The sequence below is a fragment of the Ylistrum balloti genome, unplaced genomic scaffold (assembly GCF_031769215.1).
Source record: "Ylistrum balloti isolate Yb309-2 unplaced genomic scaffold, AGI_CSIRO_Ybal_v1 Utg369746, whole genome shotgun sequence".
Lineage (NCBI taxonomy): Eukaryota > Metazoa > Mollusca > Bivalvia > Pectinida > Pectinidae > Ylistrum > Ylistrum balloti.
This window is the reverse complement of record NW_026781953.1, coordinates 522,458-543,242: the sequence shown is the minus strand read 5'-3', so window position 1 is coordinate 543,242 and position 20,785 is coordinate 522,458. Positions and strand designations below refer to the sequence as shown.

Sequence of the window (20,785 nt, the reverse complement as noted above, 5' to 3'; positions counted from 1 at the left end):
ACGGATGTACACACAATGTTCTGCTCAATTCACTAATTACTGAATGGTAGAAAACAGAAAACCAAATAAGATACATCTTTGTAATAAACATTTTTAACAAAATATCGTAAAATGATATCCGGAAGAAAAAGTTAATTATGTTTGTAAGCGATAATATTATACCTTTTAAGTTACACTTATTTAGAGTGCATTATAGAATTTGTAAAATGTCCGTTATTGTTGTGTAAACGTTTATCTTAAATAAATATATTTTGAACTATTTAAATCTTCACATAAGGCCAGACTGGGTTTGGAATATTTGCCTAAATCAAAATATGTCCCTTAAACATTTATCTGTTTGTACTCACTCCCTTTTCCGCCTTCACGCAACTCCCATTATGTTCAAACTAATCTGGTAGATTCTAGTCGAGGTTTCCAGATAAATATTAAATTGTTTACAAGATGACTACACGATCAGCTAATATTTTATCCTATTTTCCAGTACAGCTTTATCGAAAACAAATTGTTCACAAATGATAAATCGTCAAATCTTATCGACGACAAACGTCGCAATATTTCAAATAATCAAGAAAAATAGAGAGAAACCAAACAAAAACAAAAAAGTTATGCGAAAAATGCAACATAGAACCCATCAAACATCAGTTTTCAGAATGATTGAAATTCAGGGTATACTTACACTAGAACAAGCGACTGACTTGAACAGTCCTGCGTGTTTGAAATGGCTACACGGAACAGACTCTGTATCAAGTACAGAATATGCAGTCACGTGACGTGTTTAGAATCCGGGCTCTTTGGTCGAGTACCATCCAAGGAAATGATTTATGTTCGATAAATAAAACGCGGAGACCTAAATATTTGAATCCCTCCATTGCAGTAAGACCTAGGACGTTTACAGGCTACCTTACAGTATCTTGTCTCTTTTGGCCAGCTCGTGACCTCAAAATTGTGGCTCGTCTAGGTTATTACAACAACGTAACGTGCCGGTGAATCTCGAGATTAAATTCCGGATGTGTTATCTGTCTTTATACAAATATACTGTTCAATGAAGTACACGTTTGTCGTAGCACAATGCTATCCAAAAATTGGAACATGTACATGTCAAGATAGCGTCATCCGCCCGGAAATAGGTCAATATTATCAAATATTTAATAAATATGACAAAATATCGGTGCCGTACCTGTTAAGTACAATATAGCTTCAGTATGATAGCCAGTAGAATTGTTCAACCAACAAAATATGAATTTCATTATTTCACCTGTCGCATAAAATCTACGTGGGAGTAGGTATTTTGGTACACAATATCAAGGTAAAGCAAACATTAATGTGCTTTTCGATTTTTTTCAATTTAGTAGAAATCTATCATAGCACGAGAGGTGAGAATTCAAGACAGCCAAGGGACATAACTCGTGACCAATATAACATTAATCTTCATACACATAATATATTTCATCAGCTGACTGTGCTATTAGTGTACATTAGTATCATTGAAGTGAAAATAGACAATTTTACAACGAAGAGAGAGAACTTCTGTCAAATTTAGTTCCGTAAGAGAGTGTAAGTAACTTGGTACTCTGTCAGGTGCGACAGGTAAATTAATGTATATTATGATCACAGGTAAGCTTAACTAGACTTACTACAATAGGAGCTTCTGTCTTATCCTCTGGACACTGGTCAAGTGACGGTATTTCATAATTATTTCTTTATCTATCTATTACTTATCTATTTGTTATTTCATCGACTCAGCTGGATAACGGTCAGATTTTAGTAAATTATGTAAGGCTGCGGTACAAACTTATTGCTTGAGCAAACCCACTTCAAATATTTACCATACAGTAGGACTACAAAAAAAGTTCTTAAAAACAGATGCGTATCCACTGAAAATTGTATTCTTACAATACTATCTAAGTAAACTCAAGCTTTTAAACTCTGATAATGTCACAGAATGGGTGATCATTTCTCCACACATCGATTGCATGTATGAATCCATAGGGTCCACATGCAGTGGGATAATTACCATTAAAAGCATTTATTGTGATAAAATTCATGTTTGTCTGTTACGGAATTATGCGCTTTTTTGTCTCTTACCTGAAGACCTGACATAAAAAATCTGTCTCCCATATAATTTTTTTATTTGTATTATTTTTTTCTTTTCTTTCTTTTTTTTCTTTTTTTTTTCGGGGGGGGGGGAGTAGGGGGTGGGGGGGGGGGTTGGGAGTGAGCTGTGTCAGAAGTAGTGTTTGATGAGCTAATTAAAACTGAGAAACTGCTATACTTCAGGTAAAAACAAGAGTCGAGACCCGAAGCCTATCCATTCAGCTCGGGTAAATAACATTACACGTACCACACATTACTAATCGATTTACAGGCTTCGATCTACGTCGTTGATTAAAAGTTGGTTTAAGACATCCAAACTAACTGCATATTTATACGCTGAAAATACAAGCCATATAGCCCCAATTAAAAGTATTGGTTTGGCTGTTAATGAGATGGATTGCTCTAGCAGTTTTAACGAGTCAAAGAAGGGAGACAACTCCACCATAAATCTTATACACCATTATCGTTATCGTTAGTAGAGAGTGACCTCAGAATAGACGCGTTCAGGTCACCGAACTATTTACACTTCGCATTATGTCGATGGGCTTCGTGCTCGGCATGTCATGTATTGACCGGACATTCTATGTCGATAAGAAACTGTCCTGAGTAAGGTCAAGTATACATAGAAGTATGTGGTCAAGTTTCCTGTTCTAAAATGAAAAAAAAAAATTAACTTAAACTTTTGATTGAAACTTCTTCATATAAAGTCGTTTACGAATAAGTATACCATTATCTTAAATATTCTTTTTTTTTCACTCTCTTATCGCAGTTTAAGCTAGAGGATTCAGAAAAAATCACCCATTGAACTTGGTTTATCTGTAATCTTCGACGATATCGTAAGAATGTGCATACTTTTACGACATTGTCCTGGATTTCAAGCTTATCAAAACACAGTGTAGTGCTTTCACATATATTTTTAATAAAACAAAAACATATCGTTTATTGAGACAGAGCCTGTATGCATTATGAACATATTGTATTTATTTTTTTTTTTTTCATTTTTCGATTCCGTTCTTTATCAAGATAATTAATTCATATATTGTAATTTTATGGGTACAGTTTGTTAATATGCTGATTGAAACTTCTACAAATAATATATATATATATATATACATACATACATATATATACATACATACATATATATATATATATATATATATATATATATATATATATATATATATTATATATATATATATATATTAGTTACAGTATACTGCGAGATTTATTCAAGATACTAAACTTATATAATTAGTTTTTAAATATTCAAACTATAATGATGTAATGTGATATTTCGTATTTTTTATTCTTAAGTTGACCGTCCTAATGTCCTTGATGGCTTTATCGGTGTCTCTGACACTAGCGCACTCTTTATCGGCCCACATACACATCATGCTGGGAAGGGTGAGCTTAAGACAGAAACAAACTTCCGTTTAATGTTAAAAAATATATACATACTTATTTATGCGTTAACTGGATAATGTATCCGGCCTAGTTTGAAACAGGACACGACACGACATCTCTAACATGCCTATACAATTTTAAACCGCACAGGTATGTTTGATGTTTAAATTTACAGGTGGTGTGACGCGAATGACGTCAGAAGCTTTTAATTTAACTAACTTCTTGATCTTCCGAATTACAAAGTACAAGTCGATGCGTCATCAGGTCTAGTGACATACAAAATGTGAAAAATGCGTCAGATATGCAGTTTCATGTTTGGGTTATATGCAGCATTATCTAGTGTCAACGAAATATGATAAATCTGCTCTTAGACTGTCCTGATTACTAAATAACTGCTGGGGTGATAAAGATCCTTTAATCTACCGTGTCTTTATAGCAACACATGGACGCCTCGTGTTGTCTTACGTCCTTTCTTCGTTTCAATTAAAAAAAATCTAATAGTTATCTCATTGCTAGAATAATTACTGATAGCAATGTTCTCACGTCCAGGTTTGAAAAGATGGCATTAAAATGGCTTTAAATGACGTATCACTAGTGGTCACTAATGTTCATCTTCATTATCATGACCTTGACTCTGACAAAAGACGTAAAACACACACATACGTATAAAATCAGTGTCCGTATCTAATTTGTGACATTTCGACAAGACGAAACAGCGGCCCTTGAGCGAAGACATTATCCTTGACTGTCCACATATGACCTCACCTGTCAACTATACTAGTAATTCAACCACTTCCCGCCATTTCGCCTCGATTTTTTTTCCGACTTGTTAGAGCAAATTTTTGTCTGGTAATATTAATTGAGAGAATATTGATACACAATAAAAACATAGTTATTGATGTTTGGACATATTTGATTTCATTGTGTAATATAAAAAAATATTTTACACCAGGTTTAAATGAAATTGTACCGAAATAAATGTGATCACCTTTTGACCATCATCCAATGTGCCATCTTGTCACTGGCAGAAACGTGACGTCAAAAGACCTTACTGCCCACGTAAAACTTTAAGAATAATATCGCGCTATTGTGGTTCTGGTCAGTGAAAAAAATAAAAAGTATGAATAAGTTGAATAACAATGACCAATACTTACATGTACAATACGAATATTTCGTTATAATGAAAAATAGCCGTCAGTAGTTTTTTCCAATGAATCGAAATGTTCTAATTTGTTTGAATTCCTGCCATGACAAAATCCACGCAATTCGTTATGGATTTCAAAATACAGATCTTTTTCCCAAAAGAGTGCATTCAATCAAGTTTACAAGCCAATGCACGCTAACACCAGTGATTGAATTGAGAATATTTCCTCTATTTCGTTTGTCTGCTTGTTGCCGTTATAAAACTCGGCGCTGATGAGACAGGACACGAAGACAAATTGCACTGCACGCGCGTTCACACATCCCTCTACTGTGTATTAATTAGTACCAAGCGAAATGAATATGACTGGAATTGACAGGGAACCTGTTCTCCATTGTGGCGCCACGCCGAGCTGAGTAGTTATGTATAAATCGACTTTGTAGCGAAAAGATAAGCCACATTTTTCATTATGTCTTATAGGTTACTCTAAGGACATCTGACCCCCGTCCTTCAGGTTTTTGACCAAGGTCGGGAGTGGACAAGTCAGTGACCGTTTACTTAAAATTTTACTAGTGGACAAGTCAGTGACCGATTACTTAAAATTTCACAACAAACTGATTTCAATGAAATCGTTTTAAAAATCCTTATCAATATCCTATTTTAGATAATCATTTACGGACATCAACGATGTAAATTATAAATGTACAAAGGTCCTTTCCGGACAGACACTTTTACAACATTTTTTTATAATTACAATTTTGCACCCCTTTTTAGAAAATATGTACCGCATTACGCTTTCGCATGCACGCGATTTACCATAAGAGGTTGTAGACCTGTCCCATAAACCAAATAAACACAAGGTTCACTTTTGAATAAAGATCGTTCTTAAATGTTGGTATGGATCTTTGTAACAACACCACTTCATCGAGCAAATCGCGATTTTGCCAAAAAAGAACCCCGTTTGAAAAGAATATTGAAGATTTTTTAAAAATTTGAATCCAAAACTTTAAGTAATAGCGTGACTCGAACAGTAACTGTATAAATTGCTCGAATCGAGAAATTGATTAATAAATTGTTTGAAATCATGATAGAAATGTTAGTAACTGGAATGTTTCAAAAGTTATATATCCACCTAGTCTGGTGAGACAGTAGAACACTTAAGAGTTGATTAACGAATTATCAGACACCTCTGAGAAAGCTATCACCATTTTCATCATTAAACTGACAAAATTATAAACGCATACACTGAATATTTGTAAACGTAGATAATAAATCCCTTAGAAGGTGGTCAGGAGATTGATGGACATTTACACAAATTTAACGTTGACCGGCGATTTGTTAAATGAGGAGATTGGTTTTCACAGTACATCCCTGTAAAGAGTTCCTTAACCTGTTCACGAAATTCGGGATGATATTATACCAAAGTTGGAACTGCTAATTTTCTTTTGTTAAGAAACTTCGTCATGAATGAAACGATGGCATTATATAATGTACTTTCTATCCTTGTCCACAGAGTTATCTCCCGTGTTATGTGTTCCGTCATTTGGCCTCAACCCCAACTCACCCCTACTCCCATACATTTTTTTTAAACGTGGTGTAGATATTACTCACACGTCAGGGAGGATGACTTAATTTCGTAGTAGAAATTGTAGACAGATTATGTAAGTTTTTTTTTAAAAATCTCAACAAAAGTGCTGACTTGCAGTAAATTATGACACGTTCTTTTCGTACCTTGTCTAGGAACTAAATCACACGCCAGACACAGTGGACACAACCTCTAGCAGTAATTTGTGTAAAGTTACCTCCCTTCAGGGTATGTGAGCTAATAAATGTACCTAGTCATGGGGTAACACTGCATATCTTTGTATAGAAGAATGAAAACGTTCTTTCAACCCCAAACTACAAATCAGATTTCCATATATCCTCTTTTGAATACTGTCAAACCTGTACATAGGGTGTCTGTTCAAACGTGACATGATGAACATATTTATGCATTTTATGTTTGAGAACTCTGTTCCGAGATGTGAATTACCTAAATGTAATCGACACCACGTCCGTCATAACTTCTCTTTCATATTACTTCCCGACTGATGACGTCAAACTCGCCATTGATGCTTGTACGTGTTGGTATCATAATAGCACGCGCTATTTATATTTCAGTAGTGTAGGCAATATTTGAGTGTGGTGTACGACTCATTGAAAGACCTTTATTCTTTCTGCATGTAAGCAATATTTGCACTCAATATGAATATTAACCTAGCAAATACATGCACACTTGAAATGATATTTGGCATAAAAATCGAATGCAAACAAGGTTCGTAGTCAAATGTAAATGAAATGTAACTCTGAAATATGTGACAGATATTGCGACTGCAGGACAGGTTTTTTTTCTTAATTAAGCTGACGAGAGGTCAAGGACATTCCAGAATCACGCATTTGTCGATGGCTTAAGGTTGCTGATGGCAAGGTTCACCAGTTAGTGCTACACGCTGCAGTACAAGTACTGTATATAAACCACGTGTTTTGTACACACGTGTTTTATTAACAAGAGAACAGGATTGGAGCGTGACTATACATGTGAACGTATCAGACAAATAGCATTTGACTTACATCAGTATACCTACTCCATTTAAAGTTGTTAAACATAACCACGTCATAATGTATAGAAATTTGAGAGCAGTGGTGTAGATCGTTAAAAAACAGATAGCTATCAGCTACATGAGAGCCTTAATATATAGGTAAAGCTAGTCTACAGACGGTGAATAACATAGTAAAAGCTACCCCGAAATAATTTGTATAATATACTCACTATTGGCAATGGCATGCTCCCGGCTTAGGTTTCTCGAATTGTACCCATGAATTGACTTTGCTTTGACATTGTAGTAGAACCAAGATCTCTGTGAGAGGACACAGATCGATAGCGCTATCTACGTCACGTGCAACCAGCCTCCGAATCCCGAGTGTGTGTATACGATGGGGATATTAAAACATCGACTCTCGTACAAAGTCAAGCACTGTCTTCCGATACCACGAGGAAGATGATTGTATATGCAGTACTTATATATAATGAAATTATATTCCTATAACCTTGTTGGCGCCTCGCGGTATATCAAGGTTATATTTGTCCGAGTGACGGTGCAAATGTACTCAACTTGAATTGACCTCAGTATTCTCAGCAACAGGTCGATTTCATTGACATCGAGAACAGCTGCCGGCCCTACAATAGCATGACTCGAGGAGTACCCATCCCGTAGGTGAAATCTTAATGTATATTCCACTAGTACTGGGGTGATAAACCCAGCTTTGTGTACGTCATAATAACACACGGATCAAATTATTAATGTACATAGCACTGTGCTCGGTAGAAGGATTAACAGAGTACTTACGCTTGTACTATAAATATAATATTTTGATGTAACATACCGCACACACTAAGTGTAACATGTATACCTTATGGGTTAGAATGATATTCTCAGTGATCTTTGAACTTTCCCAGTCATTATGAAACCTTTTTCCTTCCGTGAGGAAAATGGACTACTATTTTTAAAAAAAACGGGCGCAGCATGAGGTATTATAATAAACAAAGCGGTCAGAAGGGCGTGATATCACAAAAGTTATCAGTTAGGAGGGAGTGACATTACAGTAAGTTGTCTGTTAACAGGGAGTGACATTACAGTAAGTTATCTGTAAGGAGGGAGTGACATTACAGTAAGTTATCTGTTAGGAGGGAGTGACATTACAGTAAGTTATCTGTTAGGAGGGAGTGACAATACAGTAAGTTATCTGTTATGAGGGAGTGACATTACAGTAAGTTATCTGTTAACAGGGAGTGACATTACAGTAAGTTATCTGTTAACAGGGAGTGACATTACAGTAAATTATCTGTTAACAGGGAGTGACATTACAGTAAGTTATCTGTAAGGAGGGAGTGACATTACTGTATGTTATCTGTTAGGAGAGAGTGGCATTGCAGTAAGTTATCTGTTAGGAGGGAGTGACATTACAGTAAGTTATCTGTTAACAGGGAGTGACATTACAGTAAGTTATCTGTTAACAGGGAGTGACATTACAGTAAGTTATCTGTTAGGAGGGAGTGACATTACAGTAAGTTATCTGTTAACAGGGAGTGACATTACAGTAAGTTATCTGTTAGGAGGGAGTGATATTACAGTAAGTTATCTGTTAGGAGGGAGTGACATTACAGTAAGTTATCTGTTAACAGGGAGTGACATTACAGTAAATTATCTGTTAACAGGGAGTGACATTACAGTAAGTTATCTGTTAGGAGGGAGTGACATTACAGTAAATTATCTGTTAACAGGGAGTGACATTACAGTAAGTTATCTGTTAACAGGGAGTGACATTACAGTAAGTTATCTGTTAACAGGGAGTGACATTACAGTAAGTTATCTGTTAGGAGGGAGTGACATTACAGTAAGTTATCTGTTAATTAAAGTAGATGATTGGTGGTGATAGAGGGACGTCACAGTAACTGATGGGTGTTGAGGGAGGGAAGGACGTCACAGTTACTGATGATTGTTGAGGGAGGGAGGGACGTCAGAGTAACTGATGATTGTTGAGGGAGGGAGGGAGGGACGTCAGAGTAACTGATGATTGTTGAGGGAGGGAGGGACGTCACAGTAACTGATGGGTGTTGAGGGTGGGAGGGACGTCACAGTAACTGATGGATGTTGAGGGAGGGAGGGACGTCACAGACAGTGGTGGGATGTGGGAGAGAGGGACATTACAGACATTGATGGGGTTGGAGAGAGATATATTACAGACATTGATGGGGTGGGAGAGAGGGACATTACAGACAGTGGTGGGGTGGGAGAGAGGAACATTACAGACAGTGATGGGGTGGGAGAGAGGGACATTACAGACAGTGGTGGGATGTGGGAGAGAGGGACATTACAGACAGTAATGGGATGGAAGAGACATTGGTGGGATGTGGGAGAGAGATATATTACAGACAGTGATGGGGTTGGAGAGAGGGACATTACAGATAGTGATGGGGTGGGAGAAAAGGACATTACAGACAGTGATGGGGTGGGAGAGAGGGACGTTACAGATAGTGATGGGGTGGGAGAGAGGGACATTACAGACAGTGACGGGGTGGGAGAGAGATATATTACAGACAGTGATGGAATGTGGGCGAGAGAGACATTACAGACTACGATAGAGTGATGGAGTGAAATTGAAATAGCAGTAAGGAATTATAGTCTTTTGATCCATATGATTGGTAAATGAGACATTTGTAGCAAATATTGGTATGACAATATGTTGCAACCAGCCACAAGAGACGTTTGAAGGAGATTACTTGTATTCCTGTGCCTGACGATCTAGACAGACTAAAACATAGTATGCAGAGCTATCGACAAATAAAGCCTTCTATTCTATAGACAGATTTACTAACCTTCTTAGTAGAAATATTCCCTATTCCGCCCGCCGTTGTATTCCAACCTCTGTTAATGTATATGACCCCAGGAATGTCACGATATCGATCCCAGCTACTCCTCTCCTCTCCGTGGTTTAAATTTTTAATAATATAATTTTGAACATTACACACCCGTACAATTTACAAGTCCATCATACTTATCGAACACAATTGTCACCTCGATGTATATAACTTACAATTATGTTTTTACTCCCAGTGTGAAGTCTTGTGTAAACTTTTTTTCTGTCGGTCTATATCCGCCCGCTGCTGTGTAACTTAGCACACCACACACACAGCTCAAGATACAGGGTAGGGATTGCTGACCTTGGTCATTCCAGCACTGGGTCAGCCTCCCAGCCAGTACACGATCATCGAAGTGCACTCCGCTGATTATAGTTTATCAATACGTAAACAAATAGCCACCTTACATTGATACAGAAGAGAATGCAGGTTCTTGTAGTGTATGGAGCTTCCAGTGGAACATAGCCCTGCCATACCAGTGCGTGTAAAACACCCACGTTAGGAGTGACGGTCGAGAAATTTAATAGTTTGAAACAAACTTTATTCTTAACGGTGATTTATAAATAGTCTATTGTTAATGTTCATAAAAAAATGTCCGTAATGTTTGTGTCATGTTTCACATTTTTGTTCCATTTAATGACCTAAATTCTCTGCTTTAGAAAGCGGCGTTGCTCATTATGAAGAACGGCAATATTTGGACAAGGTTTCTGGTGGTTTTGTACACAAGACGGCACGGTTCACATTACAACAAAACTAATTGTCTGTGGAACATGTGTTTTGCTCGTTTAGGTGTTACGCTACACACATACATCCACACAATGTATTTGTATATTCTGTTCACGTTGCGTTCATTGAACTATCCGGTTTTGTTTGTTTGTGAGTTTTGAGTTAGATTTAAAGTTCCCGCATCCGCGAAGGTCATATCAGGACAGGTATTCAAGGTGACACCAACAGAAGATAACAATTTAAAAGAAAAGATAATAAAAATATTTTATGTGTTGAAACGAGACAAGATGATCATATTTTTATGTACCCTAGAAAAATACACATAAAACATTTCATACCGGTCCAAATCACTCGCCCCCGTAGTCACCTGCAGTTGGATAAGACACTTTTTTAGAAATAATTCACGCTGAAGATGAAGTGTTCAGAATACCTTAATTAGTCACCTCCACAGCATGTTAATTCTTTTCCCTCGGTCAGTTTGCTTTAAACAGGTACAAGTGTGGCTACCACGGACATAACAATACCACATCTGTGACGACATATGTACATTTCAATTGTTCCTTCAACGTTGACCTTTCAACATGTCACATGCAAATACATGAAATACAAGTTCAATTTAAAATAAATTTTGTTGACTATAAACGTGTAAAAAAAAAAAAACAGGGGGGGACAGATACAATAAACAAATGTATGAGACCACATGAGACTATACTCCAGAAACAAAAACAAAATTAAACAAAAAAAAAATCAAATCTTCAGACAGGAGAAAATTGGAGATATGAATAGGACTCCATAACGACAATCACCAGAGTACTAATTTAACTTGTATACACAACCAAAAAGTTCGTCACACCTGACTAACTACACGAAATGGATACCAACTAAACTTGATAATAACTTCTTTTTCGTTTTTTAAAGACACCGGAATATGTACAAAGTGTTGTTAAATGTCAGACCCGGATCTCCGCCGTAAAATATAAAGCGCTATGTACTTATCAGCTATATACCGTATCCTCTTCCAATGAAGAGTAACTGATAGCATGTCCGTGTTGTGAGCGTTTTAATTTCAGTATTTTATTTTTTTAATTCTAAAGGCGTATTCACAACATTTGCAATAAAATGCATACATTTTTTAAAACTTATCTTTCTGTTATGTATGACTACAAACAACAAATATTTGTATTTGGGCTACTGTATTTCTGCTGACCGACATACAGACATTCAATGAACAGAAATGTTCAAAATAATTGAAGACAATTAAGGACATAGACGTAATGTTACTTTGTAGTCCCTATTCTGATGAATAAAAGACGAAATAATTTGTTCAATTTCCAATTACATCATTCTCCGTTAAACAACACAAACAACTTCAGTGGGGTGTCATTCGTATTTTTTTCACGTTCAACTGATAAGCATGCAGTCTGAATAATATATTTCTGGGTGTAATCGTCTCCAAGTTTTGACATTTCATTGAGATAGCACTTTAAAGTGACATTTAAGTGGGTACATGACGGGATCAACAGTCTGGGGACAGCGTTTTCGTATGACAACGCGGGATTTTGAATTTCAATATAGATTACACAGAACTGCAGGAAAATGCTTAAAAGTCTAAACGAATATTAAAGACAAATCTATCCAGACACAATATTTTTTACATCACTCCAATACAAACATCCGAGAATACTCGTGACGTACCACATTACCAAAATCCGGGCCATATTTCGTTTCTGACTATTCCTGTACATCTTTCCTTTTTACGTGCACTAATTTATCGTGAACATAATAAGTTAAATTAAAAAAAAGATGTACCGAAGATAAACATTCACTTCAAATATACATAATGGTTATATTGATTTCGAAGTGAAATAAATTTTCAGTATTTTTTTGTCAATGACACACAATGTGCAATATATTTTGTTACAGGTCCAAGGGTCAATTTGTTCTGAGGCGGAACTTACTAATAAATTCATCACAGCGAATCTGGAAATCCATGACGCATTGTAAAGCTTCTTACTGGTCACATTTTTAACACAAAGGTTATATTGTGATGCCCAGTGATGATGTGGCCACTCGCCTGTTACTCCTACGTCCTAAAGCCACTTACACTAATGAAGGGGACAATTAAAGGCGAGATACAATTATATTTTAGATATGGCAGCACGACACCTCGCCTGGTCACTACAGCTCGGACAACGTAATGGTCAAGAATTTAAACATGGCAGCAGGACACCTCACGTGGTCACTATAAGCTGAACAAAATCCTAAACAGGAATGTCACGGTGAAAGGTCAGCTCGCCTAAAGAAAAATTGAAACAATATCTCGTACTGCACTCACGAGCTAAGCAGAAATAGTTTTCGTACTTTTACACTGAAAGGTTAATGTAATCTTAAACCTCAGCGTGATGTAGACAGATTGAAAGTTTATCACGAGGCTTTGGCTTTGCGGTGAGCTGAACCTAAAAAATCTTGTCCCAAATATTGAGACAACTCTCTTATTATTACTACGCAAAGCCAGTGACCAAGTAAACGTTTGGCAAAATCGATGACATTTCAATTCTGGCGTGGTTACGATACACCGGAAGTTGTGAGTTATGACGTTATTTTGAAGCGCGCGTCAGCTGTATTTCCCTTTACCAGTGTGGGATTCCCCTAATTCACTTTCGGAAATTAGTATGACGTCACATCACGTAACAATTCACTGAAGTCATATTAACAATTCATTAGCCCTTTTGTATCTATGACGTCACGTCAACGACGCGAAGTAAAATGACGAAAAAAACACATACCCCATAGATAGCCAATAGGACAAGAGTAAAGTAATTTTATCCTAAAACACACGAGAATGTGCCTGTAAAGTGTAGGAGGAAAGTGTAACCAGTTGAATCCTTGCCAGGAGAGCAGCACTTGGATAAACACTGCACAAGACATCATTAGCAGGTGATTGAAAAGAAATGACATCACTTGCACATCACAATCCGAGTAAAATAGATTAATGAAGTTGTGGTCAGTGATCGATCGGTTCTGTCAGGAAGCTGATGTATAATATTTGTAGAGATTTAATTGGAAGCCTGATCTCTGATCAATATAAACAACAGATCTACCATTGCCTAGCAACCTAGATTGCCAATGGAGGCCATCACACTATGACACTGCTCCGACTTCTGTCCGAATGCTCACAGATTTATACCAGAAAGAAGTATATCAAATTAATATCCTTAAACGGTTTTATTTTCTCTTAAAATAAACCAGAACCCAGAATGAAATATATGAACGTTTTGAAGTGGTATGCACGTACGACAACGTCTGAAGTAGTCATGACCTTCGCTTGTCTAACACTGCAGGTGTAGTAAATTTTTAAAAACTTCCGGAAATCAAGGTTATAAGCCGAAGGGGATTTTCAGGGGGTGTTCCCGTATATAGGGCAGGTGTAAAAGGATCACAGCTGTAAACGACAGTCTAGTCAGCAACTTCCGAATAGGCTGAGACTGGTACAAAACGTAGAAGTCTGAGTGGAATAGTCACATAAGTACAGGACAAGATTGGAATGGTCACTTCAGCATAAGAAAGGCTGATAGGGGCCAATTCGTTATCGGAGTTGTTTGGAATGGTCACTTCAGCATAAGACAGGCTGATGGTGGTCAATTCTGTGTTGGAGTTATTTGGAATGGTCACTTCAGCATAAGACAGGCTGATGGGGGTCAATTCTGTGATGGAGTTGTTTGGAATGGTCACTTCAGCGTAAGACAGGCTGATGGTGGTCAATTCTGTGTTGGAGTTATTTGGAATGGTCACTTCAGCATAAGACAGGCTGATGGGGGTCAATTCTGTGTTGGAGTTGTTTGGAATGGTCACTTCAGCATAAGACAGGCTGATGGGGGTCAATTCTGTGTTGGAGTTATTTGGAATGGCCACTTCAGCATAAGACAGGCTGATGGGGGTCAATTCTGTGTTGGAGTTATTTGGAATGGTCACTTTCGTAATGAACAGGTTTGGAATGGTCACTTCAGTTTCGGACAAGCACGTAAGGGTCATTTCCATGTAGAACAGGTTGTTAGTAGTCACTTTCTTATTCACCAAGCTGTAAGATAAGCGCAATGGTTTCCATTTCCATTTTTGGAACTTTCCATTTCTAAACAGTAACATACCTGCATGTCGCAGTCGATGCGATATATAAGGTTTGTTCCAAATATCAAAATTCAGTGCAAGATATGGACAGCTGGCAAATTAAATCACAACATATGATTTACAGTGATGCAGGTTATTGAATATTGTGGGGGAAGTTTTATGGTCCTAATAACGATTCCGTAAGGAGATATTCTATTTACTTGTGCGAAATGGAGTTGGATAATGTTGATGCTCATGAATATATTTGATGGTCCATTGTTGATGTTAACCTTGTTGACACAAACAGTCTCGTTTGTTTTAAATACTGTTTTTTATCATTATTCGGAAAAGTGACATTATAAACTTAGGTGAACCCAAATTTATTTGGTGGGTGTTGTCAGTGAAACAGAGACCGTTTACTTCCAAAATGTTTAGGAGTCGACATGTTAACAAAAACTTTTGTCGGCATGCCTTTGTTGTTTTTTAAGTAACAAGAAAATCACCTGTATATAATCTTTGACGTAAATAGAGAGTAATATTAGACTGTGTTAATAACCGGCATTCTGGACTCTTTTATGGAATTATTATACACAAATGCAATCTCCATATATTTCTTTTATAAACACATATGCACTCTAGCTGTTAAGCGAACGACGTCAGATTAACAAGGTGTTACGAGCCTGGAATTTCAAGGTTCAAGGTTTATCTTTTAAATCCAACACAGCAAATATTTGAAATTCATATCTCTTAACAAGAAAGCAGAGAACAAGATATGTTTATGAAACACTATGTCCCCAATTGCAACAAAAATCTGAAGTGGGACATTAAAACTGTACTTTGTAATGCATACACACTTTGTGAAACATTTTTGTCTTTACGGTGCAATAGGTTTTGTAACAAGAAACACACATTCCAAAAATGAAAGCCCTACTGCTTACAGTGCAGTAGTTATGGGCAAGGTTAAAACTGACAGCAGACAAACAGACAACATGAAAAAAAATATATGGCCCCGGTTTTAATATGCGGGGGCGTAAAAACAACGATACAACAATATACATATAAATTTACACTTGCTAGCCGTCATCCCTTGACAGCAGTTCTAGACGGAGACGGTTAATTTAAGGCTGATCCCATCATTGCAACTTGTAGCACTGTATTGTGACGTCACAATGCTCGTGCAAGCCATTGGGTGTTTCGACTGTTTTAGTTACTGATTCTACTACACGGTAAAATACGAGATTTTTCGCTCTTAACACAAAATGTTGTTGGGAATGTAATTATAATTTGAAAAGCATTTTCGGAATGTAATTATAGCCGATATAATTGCACAAGGTTTCATGGGGTTTACCAAAATGTCACTTCAAATATACCGGCTGTCATTACATTCAGCAAACACCTTGCTTTTTGATATTACTTTGTGACGTTACAATACAAGTGACGTTATGAAGTCACTATTGAAGTACAATCATCACGTCATTATTGAAATACAATAAAAACTGAAACAAAACAAACCACGAGTGTCATAAACGTTAACTATTGCCGAAATATATTAAAAAGCTTTCAAAACACTTATATAACAAAATAATATATATATATATGACTTACCGAGAAAGGTGTATATTTTTTCTTTCACCAGTAGCGCGCAACAAATATTTTTACAATCTACTTCAAATTTTATTCACAATTTTACGAGAAATTGGTTCAATTAGATTATAAATATGCTGATAAGTGTGTTTTTATATCAGAATATGCCGGACACAACATTAAAAAAATCGAAATATAATTTCTATCACCAACTGTACACATTCTCTTCCCTCAATATCATAATTCTAGGCAAAGATTATGGCCTTTCCGGCGGATTTGTTTTTGATTCATTAAGTCACCGGTGCACACTTGCTAACAAGAGATCCATTGAGTTATCTGTGCGTCATAATTGATTTCTGACAAGCAAGCGAGCAGGACACTATGCTAACACTTTTCAGTCAGTACACACGTACGAAAAAAAATTACGTTAACTTCACTTTTTGAAATCATTAACACGATATCGCTGTATTTCTGCGACTAAATCTATTTCCAAAATTGATATAAAAAACGTTAAACTTAATGAATTTTCTACATTCTAAATAATTCCTCGAGAAAAATAGATTTTGAACTTAAAAGTACAACAATTCTCTTACCGTAGCATCCTGGTAATTGTTGAAGCCTGTATAAACCTATGTTATGACGTCAAATCCTAGCCTTATTTTCGAACTTATATTGTAAAAACATGAAATTTAATCGCTTGTTGTATCTGATAACTCTTTTCAGTCATAGACCATGTTTGAGGTGGCTCTAATCTGTGGAAGATCCCTTAATTGGACAGTTTATGATGTAAAGATAATGAGACTTGTCAAATACATACGTAACTGTATGTCTATCTTCTAATTAGTTCAGTGTTTTAATGTAAAGATCAACCTCCAACATCACAGGTGAGTCAGTGGAGTGACATTACCTGCGTTAGTGTTGAAGTTAAAGACGTTTTCCGAAGAAATTAATTATCACCCATGTCTTGTGTCCCTGATATAGTGTGCACTGAAGAAACACACACGTCTCTAAAAACAACCTGCAACTTTTTACATACCAGTTACAATGTCACCTTGCATTCTTGATGAGACACGCTATTCAAGATTATTAATCTTGTTTGTTTTAAAACATTAACCTAAGCTTAACAGGAAATATGTCATGTAAGCAAAGTCTGTCAACGAAAATTATATTTGTCTTATTGTGTGTAACTCAGTGCACGAACACTTACGGGGATGGATGAAATATGGGAGGGTTTTTTGTACCATTCCTCACTGCCTGAAACAATTCTCGGTATTTCGATCAACTTATTTGATGAAATCGAGAAGTCAGATTCCTCTAAGATGCAAAGATACAATGGTATTACCAGAAAATACCTACATATCAACAGAACCTTACTCGAAACTCGATATTGCTAAAAATAAAAGGACAGAACAATAAAAAAGGAGACCTCGAAAAAGTATAAGGATATTAAGACATATTTCCCGTAAGAGACAAGGTCTTCTGATTATTAGTCAATCCAAGTAAGTAATGACACGTTCTCAAATTAGATCCATGAAAGGATTAGTTCCTATGTCAATGACATCATCATAACGATTATTAGATAATAGTCTTCATCGACCTGATTCAGTCAAAACCCTGTGTTATGAGTTCATCTGTCAGCTGTTGTCATGTTACACCTAGATTAAGAGTTTGGGAACAAAACCTCGAATATCGAATCAACTGCGACATGAACACAGTTATGTTACTATCAAGAAATAGAACATTCATAACGAGAAAATCAACATCATCACGTTTATCTTTGATTTCTTTGCAGGAAAGCATTAAGGACAGCTGTGTGTAACATAGGTAGCAACAACAGCAAAACAGAGTTTAATTCTTTATTTCCACAGCAGAATGTTTAAGATGATGATGGTGCTGAGAATGGTTGTATTCGTGTTGATAACCAAAGTACCATTTATGTTCCCGAGTTCTACATGTCTAATAAAAACTTAACTTGTATTCCCAATGTCCAGTGGGTGTGGGTGACCAAATAACTTCCATAGAATTTTTTTACTATTCTAAAAATTTCCAACAGGTTTCTAACCGTCAACTCGATGGTGGACAAATTGCGACATTAAGCTTTCCTATCGGGAAATGTTTGGTGGCACACTCAATCGAATAGAGACTGTTGGCAGCAATCTGTTTCGTTTGTAGCTATATTTGTCTCAGCATTTGCTGAGATATTACATTGAAACATTTTAAATGTCACAAGCTAGAAACACCTTAAATCATTTAAAAGCTGATAGAGGTCAACGCATTCTAGTTTCATGTAATGAGTTGTAGCTTGCGAGTATCACGTAGGCCCATGAAAGATAATGAGAAAATGTGAAAATTAAATTGTTGCAAATTTATCGTTAAGGCACAGACTAGGATTACGTATATAGACTGATTTTCGTACTCAGTGCACTGTTTCGAAATAACTGATATTGATCCCGAAAACCACACGTATACATATACGATACATGGAAATTTAATTTCATATATCTGAATTTTGTTTCTGAATAAATTTGACCGTTGTCCACACAAACACAAATTAAACACATTTAGAATTAATTTTCTGTGTTTTTTTAAATACGTATTTACAATGTCTACGGACTTTTAAATAATGAAACAAGAACTGTAATCACAACAAATTTGGAATCATTCAGTGTTACTGAAGACCTTATATAGAGTTTCCCTAGGAAATATCTGCATAAACCGATATTTAATTAAGTCCTAAGTCTTGGCGGAGACTAGGAATGCGTGTCGTTACGGCATTCAGCACTGTTATGTAATACTGTAGTAATGTGATTATGTAAACTCTCAGAAAATTTACCTATTGTGTCTGATTGGAGCCATTTTGTTTTTTCTATTTTCCTTTTTTTACCCGATAAATCAAAAATAGCATACTCAGCCACCATACTTACGTGATATAACAAACTACATTATGCATCTATTATCTTTTTTAAAATAATGGGATGAAGATGTATTGTTTGTGTAGGCTGCATAAGTGTGCATTGTTAAGTGTAGAACGACATACTTGTGGTGACGCATACGACTTAGAATGCAGATATCCCAATGTTTACCTCATTATGGAAATATGTGATGGACGAACAAGCCACCATTATCATGAGCCGCAAAATTTAAAACCGTAACAGTATTTAAATGTTTGCAGTCAATGAAAAAGGCGTCGTGAGTTTTACATGCAATTCTATATACCTGCTTAGATGCAATGTTATTCAGTTACAGTGCATATACACGAATAACAATAGAAGGGTCCCGAAGTGACAAGATGACGCCGTTTATGTCTGTCGGATGTCTGTTTCATTCATTAGTATAATCATAAATGTTTCATTAGTTTGTAGAATATATTAATGAGCATTGTGGTTAAATACAGAGAAATGCAAAAGGATTTTATCGAATAATTTCTGCGGTGTACATTTGCTTGTTTTTTCTTCGTTTAATTAAATCGATTTCCTGGCAATCATTTACAATTTTGTCCATATATGGTGACGATACATGTGGCACTAGCATATTTTGTCCATGGTATGATGACATTGTGGTATATTTTGTCTATGGTTTGTTGACATTGTGGTATATTTTGTCCATGGAATGTTGACATTGTGGTATATTTTGTCCATGGAATGTTGACATTGTGGTATATTTTGTCCTAGGAATTTTGACATTATGGCATTTTCTGACTTGAGGATGTTGACATTGATATATTTTGCACTGGATTTTGGCTACACTGTGGTAAATTTTTGTCCTCTGTATTTTGACACTGTGGAATATTATAATGCCACTGTGTCTGGTATATTAACACTGGTGTATTTTGTCTGGTATGTTAACACTGGTGTATTTTGTCTGGTATGTTAACACTGGTGTATTTTGTCTGGTATGTTAACACTGGTGTATTTGTCTGGTATGTTAACGCTGGTGTATTTTGTCTGGTATGTTAACGCTGGTGTATTTTGTCTGGTATGTTAACACTGGTGTATTTTGTCTGGTATGTTAACACTGGTATATTTTGTCTGGTATGTTAAAACTGGTGTATTTTGTCTGGTATGTTAACACTGGTATATTTTGTCTGGTATGTTAACACTGGTATATTTTGTCTGGTATGTTAACACGGATATATTTTTATGGTATGTTAACACTAGTATATTTTGTTTGGTATGTCAACACTGCAGTATTTTGTCTGGTATGTTAACACTGGTGTATTTTGTCTGGTATGTTAACACTGGTGTATTTTGTCTGGTATGTAAACACTGGTG

At 36.2% G+C, this 20,785-nt stretch overlaps 1 protein-coding gene across 2 annotated transcripts in view; it reads right to left on the bottom strand.

Annotated features, from left to right (window-relative positions):
• The window catches only part of LOC132543236 (carbonic anhydrase 2-like), a 48,423-nt gene that overhangs the window by 15,841 nt on the left and 11,797 nt on the right, over positions 1 to 20,785 (bottom strand). The window contains exon 1 of one of the 2 annotated variants that reach the window (XM_060206716.1): positions 7,452 to 7,890. The exons of the other annotated variant lie outside the window; for it this stretch is intronic. The gene's annotated coding sequence lies outside the window, so the exon portion shown is untranslated. Of the gene's footprint in view, positions 1 to 7,451; positions 7,891 to 20,785 lie in introns of those variants that run through there. 2 annotated transcript variants of the gene reach the window in all.